The following is a 9,787-nucleotide window of genomic DNA, read 5'->3' as shown; positions in this document are numbered from 1 at the left end:
TCTAACTGGCTTGGGAATAATTAATGTACTACATTTCATGGTGTTGCCTGCCTGAATTTTTATCAAAATAAATGTTTTATAGACTTTCAAATATAAAAAATACTTATTTCTTTATGCAATTAAAACTTTGTATGTACCTTAATTCAAAGTTTGCATACCTTAAATTATATATAATATTAAAAGAGAAATTAGCAGTTTGCTTGCATGCAAGGGTAGGCTTCTATTGTACCCAAACTGTAATTAAATTAAATTACATTTCCCCCCAAGGATGTATTAGGGCCCTGATCCAGCAATGGGTCATACACGTGCTTAACTATATGCATATGAGTAGTCCCTGAGACTTTACTCACCTGTGTAAGTTAAACATAGGCCTAAATCTTTACAGGAATAGCACCTAAAGGGAAGATTTGTAAAGGCATTTAGGTGTCTGCAAGTGCAGATACACACCTAGCAGAATTTTCAAAAGAGACTAAGCAACTCAGTTTCATTTAAATCAATGTTAGTAAGGTACCTTGTCTGCCTCTCTAGATGCCTAAGTACCTTTAAAAATCTGGCACTTAGCATATAAAGTTACCAGAGGAACAAAGGGAGGGAGTACGAAAAGAAAGAACAACATAGAGCTGGAGAATTTGACAAACTATGAGAGAGAAGGTGACGAGGTCTGAGGGTGGTATAGGTCTATGCCAAGACTCTTCTTTAAGTAAGCAGGAACAACTTCAAAAGAAATTAATCAACTGTGAATCAGTATAAAAGTGAAGTAGAGGGATAATAGTGTTTATTTACTAACTTAAATTACATTAGTGCATTTCAGAGATTTAAACCAAATTCTGGTTCCCATTGTGATAGATGCTTTACAAAAACATAGTAAGAGACAATTCTTGCCCTAAAGTGTTTACAGTTTAAACAGAGGAGACAAAAGAGGTGGGAGAAAGGAAGTATTATTCTCATTTAATAGATGAATAACTGAAGCACTGATATTAAGTGACTTGCCCAAGGTCAAGCAGGAAGTCAATGGCAGAGCCAGGGTGTTTAATTCCAGTCCAAAGCCATTAAAAAGCCATGAAAGAGTGACAACAAATACAATGGGCAACACTTACAATGTATTGTTATGTGTTGTGTTAAGTCTCACTGAAGCTGGTGGGCATAACAGCCACCCTTTGTTTGTGCAAAAAAACCCCAACTATTAAGTTCCTTTGCAGAACCAGAATGCTGAAACAATAGAAGCCTCCACCTAAAACACAGGGACATGCATGGCATATGTGAGAGATGGGAGTTACTAGATATAGCTTTTTCAGTCATGTGAGTGTTTGAAGGAAGAAACAAAAAAAATACCACAGATACAGAGAAGCAGCAGAAAGCCAAGGACACAGCCCTAACAAAACCTGATAGCATGACCATGTGAAAAAGCCTACAGAGATCTCTTGTGGCTGAATGCTGGCTGAAAGAGACTTGGAACTATGAGCAAAAATGCTGTTTCCTGTTGTGTGAATGCATCTGATGAAGTGAGCTGTAGCTCACGAAAGCTTATGTTCAAATCAATTGGTTAGTCTCTAAGGTGCCTCAAGTCCTCCTTTTCTTTTGGGGAACAAAGATGATGGATCTGCTTAGCTGGTCACTACAATTCCCATCAGCCTCTTCTCCGCTATAGGTTTCAGAGTAACAGCCGTGTTAGTCTGTATTCGCAAAAAGAAAAGGAGTACTTGTGGCACCTTAGAGACTAACCAATTTATTTGAGCATGTCTTCTGCAGTTTCCACAGTATGCATCCGATGAAGTGAGCTGTAGCTCACGAATGCTTATGCTCAAATAAATTGGTTAGTCTAAGGTGCCACAAGTACTCCTTTTCTTTCTCCACTATACTTCCTTTCCCCCGGCCAGGTAAGGGGAAAGATCCCAAAACAACAAGTGGATGGGCTCTTTGGGGAAGCAGCAGCCACATGGCATCCAAAGACACTCCTCCAGGAATTGTACACAGAACCATGTGTGGAATAGATGTTACGAGAGTGGGGTTGCACATCTGTGTGCGACTTTTGTGGGAACAGCAGTGGCCCGGCAGGGAGCCAGTACAATTGGGTCCCAATGAGAGACAGTAACTGAGGCTGGCTTGGAAGCCTGCAGATTCCTATTTGCTTGAATAGAGTCTGGACTGGAGAAGATGCCCTGACTCTTGATTGGATTGCCCCTGGGGCCCAAACAGGAACTGCTACTGTTTGTTTTGAACTTGAAGTGTTTAAGTCTCTGTACCTGAATTATCTGCAAAGTTTTCCCTTGCCTGTCAGCCCACTAAAATACCCTTTCACATAGCCATGTGTCTGAGTATCTAGAAGGTCTAACTACTGAAACACCTTCCAGGTCATGGACACCTGACACCCTACCCACACCGTAAGGCTTTGGTGTAGTTCAGCACTTAAAAGCCCCTGGACTTTGTGTGCATTCTTTGTAAATAAACAGCACTGCATCAGAGAAACTCCTGACACATCAATTTCTCTTTCTAACTGAAACGATCTGTAGGACCCTGAATTTTGGGCAGCCGCTCAGGTAAAAAAAAATGGACAACAGTACTACATACTGTTGTCATGGGGTGACTGGCCTCTTAAGAGGTAATGAGTCCAGCCGCAATGGTGACTTATTTCCCTACTCCCTAGGTGTAGCCACATAACAATCCAGGCTTGGAGATAAAAGAGAAACCCCAGAGAGTCAAAGGAGAATAAAACAAGCAAACGTCTTGAAAGAGGCCTGGACCTGTAAGGAGAGAGATTCTCTGAGTCCCCAGCTGGTGAATGTTTCTGCCTGCTGTGCTCTCCCAACCCAGGGAGAAAGGACTAAGGTAAAAATGGGCCAACTGGGGTAACTGGTGAACAGCTGAAATGAATTAATGGTCAACAAGAGGAGCTGTGGGCTTGCTGCCCTGAGGAAGAAGAAACTTGTCAGGACATCCTCTTAGTCATAAGGCCTGGCAGGGTCCTTGAACCTAAAGGGGAGTTTTCTGAACCCTGAGAGAAATGTGGGTGAGTGACTGCAGAGCCAGGCTGTACCACTTATTGCCTCTAAACATTGCCCTCGTTAGCTGCTTTCTAATAGGTGTTATGGTAAAGTGGGTCTTTAGAGATTTCAGTGAAGAAAAAGGGAATCAACTGAGTTAATCACAAACAGGTAATTGATTTGTCCTGCATTTGCTTATGTAACTACGAATATGTGCATGAAGACTGGCATGAAGAACTCAACAGTAATAAAAAAGCAAGTTTTATATCACTAACCTAGGATAACAGAGTACCTTATGCTGGCAGTGTTTTGATGGTGATAAAATGCTGATCTGCTGAATAAAAAGAGGGATAGAGAACAATATGTTTCTTTGCAGATGTGTCTGACATAAAATGCATTTCACTGAACCACAAACTTTGCAGCCTCCTTTTATTCAATCTCTTCCTGGGGCCAGCTGGAGGAAACATCTTTGGAGAGTTTTGTAGAATCAGTTAGTGCACTTGTAAAAGCATTCACTGGTTCTACAAGTGATGCCTGTTTATCTGAAACTAGGACCAATCTGACAGGATACTGTTGCAAGTTTAGGATGAAATATTTTTAAATATAAAAGATTTCAGAGAGTGAAGTTTGACAGGAGCCAGCAGGAGGGATGGGACGGGGACATGACACTCTTGGCAACCCTTCTCCCTCAACTATTGTGAGGAGGGGAGACAACATTGCTATCCTGAGAATATAGGGTCTGCAAAGATGGCTTCAAACTGCTTCTGCTCCCTCCTTTCCAATTCTGTGGGGAAAAATTCAGAATGGGGACCATTGCATATTGTTTTTTGCTTAACACCTAATACTTAGGTCCTTAATATTCAGAATTAAATCTATATTTTGGCTCCAAAAATCAGTAGCTTGATGGTCTTTCCACCCTTCCCCCGCAATGCTTAAACAGCCACAACTCCTGTTGATGTCAATGGTTGCTGTGGTTATGGGTGAAAATCAGGCCATTAACTCAGGCAGCCAAGTTTGAAAATATTGGTCTGATCAGATATGTTGAGCAGTAGGTCTATATGTAGATCTCTATGTATTTCCAACATGGAAAATTAACTGCAAAATTAGGAAATAACTGCGATATATCATACCAACAGCTGCTAAGTGTTGACTTTTTAATGGTGATCACCATACTTTGTCTTTCTGTAGTCATTTTGCATAGATTTCATAGAATCAGAACTGGAAGGGACCTTGAGAGGTTATCTAGTCCAATCCCCTGCACTCAAGGCAGGACAAAGTATTATCTAGACCAGTGGTTCCTAAACTTGTTCTGCCACTTGTGCAGGGAAAGCCCCTGGCGGGCCTGGACAGTTTGTTTACCTGTTGCTGATCATGGCTCCCACTGGCCACGGTTCGCTGCTCCAGACCAATGGGAGTTGCTGGAAGCGGTGTGGGCCAAGGGATGTACTGGCTGCCACTTCCAGGAGCGCCCATTGGCCTGGAGCAGTGAACTGTGGCCACTGGGAGCTGCGATCGGCCGAACCTGCGGATGCAGCAGGTAAACAAACTGTCCAGGTCCACCAGGGGCTTTCCCCGCACAAGTGGCAGAACAAGTTTGGGAACCACTGATCTAGACCATCCCTGACAGGAGTTTGTCCAACCTGCTCTTAAAAATCCCCAACGATGGAGATTCTACAACCTCCCTAGGCAATTTATTCCAGTGCTTAACCACTCTGATAGTTAGGAAGTTTTTCCTAATGTCCAACCTAAACTGTCCTTGCTGCAATTTAAGCCCATTGCTACTTGTCCTATCCTCAGAGGTTAAGAACACTTTCTCCCTCCTCCTTTTAACAGCCTTTTATGTACTTGAAAACTATTATCTTGTTCCCCCTCAGTCTTCTCTTCTCCAGACTAAAGAAACCCAATTTTTTCAATCTTCCCTCATAGGTCATATTTTCTAGACCTTTAATCATCTTTGTTGCTCTTCTCTGCACTTTCTCCAATTGGTCCACATCTTTCCTGAAATGTGGTGCCCAGAACTGGACACAATACTCCAGCTGAGGCCTAATCAGCGCAGAGTAGAGTGGAAGAATTACTTCTTGTGTCTTCTTTACAACACTCCTGCTAATGCATCCCAGAATGATGTTTGCTTTTTTTGCAACAGCGTTACACTGACTCATTTAGCTAGTGATCCCTTTCCGCACTACTCCTTCCTAGGCAGTCATTTCCCATTTTGTATGTGTGCCACTGATTGTTCCTTCCTAAGTGGAGTACTTTATATTTCTATTAATAAAGTGATTAATAGTAGCCATAAATAAATATTAAATAAAATAATGGATAAATAAATTTATATTAATAAATAGTTGATAAATGTTAAATAATGTATAAGGTCATTTAATAATAATTCACTTTGCATTTCTATTAATAAATGCAAAGAGTACTAGTGAGGCTAATATACTTCCATATTATTATGGTCCCCCTTGAATAGCAATAAATTAGCATTATGTTTGCCTGGATTTCACTTATAGAAACCTTTTTATGGGGGTCTTTATATTGGCCACAAAAGTTTGCAGTCACTAAAGGAGGGAAGTTTGTTTCCATTAAATATGTAAATGATAGAAAAACAAATAAAGCTTTGTGATGCAAGGGTGTAAGAGGTTTATGGAGTTTGCTTAAGTGCTTGTTTTAGTTCTTCCATGTCATAGTGCACGTGTGGGCTCCTTGTCTGACAGAACTGAAGAAGAATTTTCAAGGGGCAATGGGCCCATCTGCACCTATGACACAATTAGCTTGCCTTCTCAGGTGGGGAGAGTGAGTCACATGACCATCAATCAGGCCTCTACCTTAATTAGCTTAGAGGCCTGGGGGAAAAGGCTGCAGAGTGAAAGCAGAGTCCTGTAGAAGACTTGGAGAAAGCAGGAGAGAAAAGGACTCCCACTAAGTAGGGCTGGGAGCCTCCTTCCAAGGTAGAGGAGAGACTAGAGTCCAGGAAAAGCCCTGATGGTTAGGGAATGGTTAGTTCTCTGGTAAAGAATGAGAAAATCTTTGTATAAGTAGAATGAAGCCCAGGAGGGGTGGAAGACCATTTTGCCTTATGTTGTACTTGGACTCACCAAGGAGAAAAGCCTGGAAAGTAAGCCCTGGAAACAGGGCTTTGGAGTTCCCTTCTTCATGAAAGAGGATTTGGGGCCTAAATGGACACACAACTGTGTGAAAGATTACCCCAGAAGGGGTGAATCTCATTTTTATTACCTTGGAGTGTGGAGGTCTTAAGGAGACCTAAGGGGAAACTGAGGCAGGACTGCTGCAGAGCCGTCCCATGCTGTTAGGTGCGGGGGGGGGGAGGGCAATAGAAACAGTGACCTGTAATAGGGCACTAGTTCAACTAGTATTGGGTTCCCAGTAAACAAGCAGCAAACAGAGCTCATGCAATCCTACCTCCATAATACATAATTATTGAAGTAAAGAGAGTCCGCCCTTTGGTCCCCTGACTCCAACAGTGGAAAAGGGCTCCCTACATAATGGCATTTTGGGAAAGAATGGCCACTCCTTTCAAACACCACAATGACCATGGGAGGGCATCACCTTCAGCATTCATTACTGTCAAGGAAAAATATTAAATATGGGGTTTTGCTCATGCTAAACTGAGCTAGTGCTATGCTTTCCCCTTCCTTAGGCTGCAGAGGGAGCTACTCCATTCCTGTGGCTGATGGCACTAGGCTGGGGATCATCAACCTTTGGCACGCGGCCCACCAGGGTAAGCCCCCTGGTGTGCCAGGCTGGTTTGTTTACCTGCCATGTCCTCAGATTTGGCTGATCACAGCTCCCATTGGCCACAGTTTGCTGCTCCAGGCCAATGGAGGCTGCAGGAAGCGGCGGCCAGCACATCCCTTGGCTCGTGCTGCTTCCTGCAGCCCCAGTTGGCCTGGAGTGGCACACCACAGCCAGTGGGAGCCGCGATCGGCCGAACCTGTGGACGCGGCAGGTAAACAAACTGGCCCAGCCCACTAGGGGGTTTACTCTGGTGGGCCATGTGCTGATCCCTGTCTTAGGCAGAAAGGAATGCATATGAGGAAAGAGGATTGTGAAGAATTAGAAGCTTTTTATTTTAGGTACTTACTATGATGAGGGGGACCATATGTCTGACCACCTCACCATCTTCAATGTATTTATCCCCACAACAGCCTTGTGAAGTAGGGAAATACTATTATGTCCATTCCAAGAGCTCAGTCTAGTTATCTTAACAAAGGGAAGGTTAATGGAGAACTTGATCAGAGTTTATTAGCACCTGCACAGGGAATAAATATGTGATTGGCTTGTCAATCTGGCAAGCAAAGGCATAACAAGATCCAATGGCTGGAAGCTGAAGCTAGATGCCTGAACTCACTCAGTACCTATTTTTTTGGGTAAAAGTTCCCTCTGCACCTATGTTTCTGCCTCTGTGCTCATACCCTGCTGCCTTCCTCTAGGTGTCCGGACAACTATCTCCCAGCTATGCCCCAATGCATTTCACAAACGAGGCAAAGCTGGATGTTCAGCTGCCTAAGTAGCATGTGAGGCCTGATCTGGTAGGCATTCTCAGAGGCTGTTAGGGAAAAAGGGTTCCCCTCCCGTCTAGGGTTAGGAGGGTAGCCTTCCCTGGACTTCTGTATCAGCCAAACAAAACACAGAGTCTTGGCTCTTTGATAAAGTGAGACACTTTATTGCTAGCAAATACGACAGCTGAAGGGCTCACCAATTCCTTTTCAGAGGAAAATGGTGAAGCCCCGAACAAAGAACAGGGATGAGCTTTTATAGCTTGGTTCAACATACATTGTGATATCTCTTCCAGTTCGAACCGGTTAACCCAGTCTGTTTGAAGTTCTGGGGTAGGTACGAACATGGAGGCTTATCTGTATAAGGAATTCTCTCCCCAAAAGCAGGGAGTGCAGGTTACACACAGTTCACATTCTTTCTATCCATAAACAAAGTAGAAAGGACAGATAAGCATAGAAAAAAGACAGCAGCGTAGCTTTACATGATTATAGGGTCGTTTTCTGGGTTTTTTTCCCTATCAAGGCTACCTACTGAACTGTGTCATATTAAAACCTGGCAGGAGGAGAAAGTGGTGCTGTCTTTTTATCTTACAACTCCCAGTGTCTGGAGCACTCACCTGGGCTGTGAGAGATCTGGGTTCAATTTTCTTTTCCTTCCCTGCCTGAATGAGGAGAATGAAGACTCCTCTCAAATCCTGCCTCTCAGGAGCTATGGGATATTTTATAAGGATATCCTGACCATGGAGCTATGGGATATTTTATAAGGCTGTCTCAGTCTCTCATTTATCCAGTGGAACAGCTTCAACAGAAGAGCGGTTGGAGCAGAGGTCTGGATCACCTGAGAGGTGGGTGCCCTAACCACTGGACTACACTCTTTATGGCCCAATGACTGGATAAATACTTACATAGTCATTGGGCCGTGGGGTGTGTGTCTTTGCACACACCTGTTTCATTGGCATCTCCTGTTGGCCAGCTTATGTGGCTCCCTGCCTAGCATGCTGGCTTATGTGGATTGCATTCTATGGGATCTCTTTCTCCCCATTCATTGTGTGGAGAGCCTAGGTGCCTAACTTGACTTTGTGGATTGCTGTGTTGTTTTTAATTTTTTTTTTAGGCATTTAAAAGGTAGGTGCCATGACATTCAGCATTGCAATGCCTAAGTCCTTTAGTGGATCCCTAAGTGACCTCCAAGATCATGCAGGAAGTTTATGGTAGAGCAGAAAGTTGAACCAATGTCTGCCAGTCCTAGGCTAGTTCCCTAACCACCAGTCTGTCCTCCTCTCTTGCACTGTGGAACACAAGATTTGGAGAGCTCATTTATGGGTGAATTTCACCACTGGGCAGACTTTCAGCATAAGGCTGAGGTACCACCTACTTCTCACTTAAGTCCTGTTTAGTAGTTTTAAGTGAGGCTTACATAGTCTATTTGGCCTTGTACCTGCCCTTTGCCAAGGGGTGAATTTCATATCTCTGAGCACTGACCCTCTCTCTTGTAGCCTGGCTGTATATATCTTAGTTTCATGGAGTTTTCTGTTTTACCTTCTATATTGCAAAGATCTTTTTCCTATTAGTGGGTAGGACTGGCAATATCTGCCCCCCTAAGGTTTGTGGTGCTCAGAAGGCTACAAATATATGGTAGTCTAATGACTTGGCCTCTAAGTATTACATATTCTGCGGGCAGTGGAAAAGCAGTAAGAGAAAAAAAAAAACCTTATCTTGCTAGCACATTCAGGCTTGCATGTCTTGCTTGTAATTCAGACCTCTGAATTCCTGCTAAAACACTCTGTACTTATTTACTGCAGTTTCTATGATGCTAGCTAATTGGTACCATCAGTAGGGCATGTAACAATTATTTACACTTTCTGTCTGCTGATTTCAGTGGAAACAGAAGTTGTTCACGCTGAACAGTTGTTTTACTGTTAGTTGTCAAAATTTAGCATGATATTAAAAGAGCAAAGGTTAATTATGCATTCTTTTGAATCAGGTGCTTATAGAAGTTAGACCTGTATTTGCAGACATAGCCCAAGCAAAGTGGTATAATATCACAATATGAAATCTTGTTAAGTTCCATGTTTTTCTTTTTTAGGTAAGTCTGATACCAGTCTAAGAAATTACAGGACCAAAAAATTAAATTTAACTTAGTCTTGAAACTGGTTTTCTGCTTCTAACAATTAAATTGAAACTTTGATGAGAAAAAAATGAATGGCCATCAACTCTGTTTTGTGGGGTATATTCAATGGCACCTCACCCTAGAACAAGAAAGTAATATTTTCTTTACTTTTCTGGTGGAAC

The sequence above is a fragment of the Lepidochelys kempii genome, chromosome 3 (assembly GCF_965140265.1).
Source record: "Lepidochelys kempii isolate rLepKem1 chromosome 3, rLepKem1.hap2, whole genome shotgun sequence".
Classification (NCBI taxonomy): domain Eukaryota; kingdom Metazoa; phylum Chordata; order Testudines; family Cheloniidae; genus Lepidochelys; species Lepidochelys kempii.
Note: the sequence above shows the minus strand (reverse complement) of the source record.